At 37.9% G+C, this 2,512-nt stretch overlaps 1 non-coding gene across 1 annotated transcript; it reads right to left on the bottom strand.

Moving 5' to 3' along the window:
* Window positions 1-564: 564 nt before the first annotated feature.
* Trnag-gcc (transfer RNA glycine (anticodon GCC)) lies at window positions 565-635 on the bottom strand. Its single transcript has one exon. It is a non-coding gene; the product is annotated as a tRNA-Gly (tRNA).
* Between the last annotated feature and the right edge of the window lie 1,877 nt (window positions 636-2,512).

Consider the following 2,512-nt stretch of genomic DNA (forward strand, 5'->3'; position numbering starts at 1 on the left):
TCTAAACACTCCAAGCCTCAATAATATTGTGCAGTTTTACTGTGCTACTTCAATAATATCTAAAGGCCACTTTACGTTAAGACTATAATCTTTCGAAATATATAAGGAAAAATCATAATGGTTTTTCATATTCTATAATAAAAATGTAGGTCCAGAGGAATTTGCGACACTAGTCGTCGGCTTTGACCAATAACGTAATGGTATTGGCTGATGTGACGTTAATTCTTATCAAAATTTCAATTTAATTTCTTTATACCACCATCAGATTTTCATAGGCTTCGGGATAAATTATTTTGTAATCACTGCTGTGTATGAAAGACAACATATTCTCTCCTGTGTTTCGGCGTGGATTCCAATGTTTCGTCGATTAATCGAACTTTTTTCTTTCCGATATATTTTTTAGTCTGTGTTGTTTATCGTGGTCTCCGCAGCAAAAAAGTTTCGTTATCTTTGTGATAGGGCTTAAATTCTTTCATTCATAACAGTTTTGAATTACAAGTAAATTTTTGGTTGAGCTATGATACAAGAACATAGGATGACGTGAAATTGATGAAACAAAATACTTGCATCGGCCGGGAATCGAACCCGGGCCGCCCGCGTGGCAGGCGAGCATTCTACCACTGAACCACCGATGCTGCACAATGTGGTTACGTATTAAATCTTAATACTCGTGTTGTGTATGTAATTTCATGTTTCTTACAAGGATTCTTTTTTTTTTTTTTGATATGAATTACTGTTTAATGTTCGTCAACAATAAGATGATTACGGACAGTGCATGGACTCGAATCGGGTAATTATCAACGAAGAAATCAACCGTCGCCTTTTCGTCGCAGCGTTTTACTACGATTAGTGGAAATAATGGAAAAGCTAAGAAATTAAATCTTGATTTACACAATTAAATATTGCACCGGTTATGTTTTTCACGTGCAGGAATTCGGTTTCAGCAATTTGCTCCCGTTTTCAAGTGTTGTTGAAATTTACGTAGGTACTGGGTATGACGTTTGCTCGTTCTATTTCCCTGCCGTCGTCTAACGATATCACTGCAATCGTAAGACCTTAAAATTTAAATTAATTTTTCTCCAAATTAATTTTTCTCCGACACACACGAGTCGGCCGTATCTGGAAGCTGAGCACTCGATACATCACTACACTAATTATTCATTTGCACCCGAAGTTACTACATTGCAAATTTATGACACAGTTAATATTGCAATACATAACGAGGGTTAGATTACGTACTGACTGGGGCGCCAAAATATTTCTTGGCTGTCTGGCACCGGACAGGCTGGTGCCAGCTCTGTGCCAACAATACATTCAATACCTATTTAAACTCCCCTGCAAAGCGTTCTGCCTTATTATTTAAATCATTATTAACGCAGTTGCAGGCTTTAGGAACACGTCGTTTATAATGGATGAAATTTGGCCTAAATCAGTACGGACTGCCTAGCAACAGTTAGAATTATTGATGTTATGGATGTATTGACTGAGTTGTAGAGCTGCTAATGGTATATTACAAATCCGTAAATCCGCAAGAATGGTTAATGCCGTGCAAACTGCTGCAGAAAATGTTCTGAAAGTAAGACCCATATAAAACATCATATAGACTACATTACTGATATTTCGTAACTCCCCTCAACGGCACTAATATGTTTTGTCATTCGAAGTGAAACTACTTCGTTTATCATTGCTCCGTAGTAAACGCCTCCTGAAGTCAATATCAGGCAATATATTACGTACTGTAGAATTACAGTAAAACAAAACATATTATAATTGTATTGACAGGCAAAATAAAGCAATGTCTCATTGACTATTTACGCACCCTTCGTGAGACAACAAGAGTTACGGGAGTTTGAAGCAGTGTCTCGTGTATGTGATGAGGAAGTTATTGTTTGGAGCCTAAATCTACGGGCATGCGTGCCAATACGATTACTTTCGTGGGGGAGAGGGGGAGGTGATTGCTACCGAAAACCCTTAACTTATTCAAGGCGCTTGATGTTGCTCGATATTTTTGAATGTGGTAGTTACAAATCCTCTAGCTGACAATGCAAAAGTCATTGAAATTTGGCATTAAGTAGATGGTGCATAAACACAACATTTGGAATTCACATTTTTGTCTATTTTCTTTGAACAAGAAGAAGTTACAGATACACTTTAAAGACGTAATCAAGTATTGGAGAACATTGTGATGAGAAACTACAATTAAACAACGTATCTATAGTACTTTTCACCAAAATCAAACTTAAGATTTTCCTTGTCACTAGAAAATAATCAGCGATATCGACACAGAACTGTAAGGTAGTGAGGGCTGAAGCGTCTATTAAAGCACGTTTACATGAGCGATAATAATTGAATATCACGGGCTGTATATCCCGACAATATTGTCTAATAACACTGACGCACGCAAATGGCAGCCACATGTACTGCAACATCAGCGGCCACCACAGCTCAGCAGCTTTTGCGGCAATACGTCCCCGGGACAAAAGCTTTTACAGACGAACGCGAACTGGTGGAA

The sequence above is a fragment of the Schistocerca serialis genome, chromosome 1 (genome assembly GCF_023864345.2).
Source record: "Schistocerca serialis cubense isolate TAMUIC-IGC-003099 chromosome 1, iqSchSeri2.2, whole genome shotgun sequence".
Classification (NCBI taxonomy): Eukaryota; Metazoa; Arthropoda; class Insecta; order Orthoptera; family Acrididae; genus Schistocerca; species Schistocerca serialis.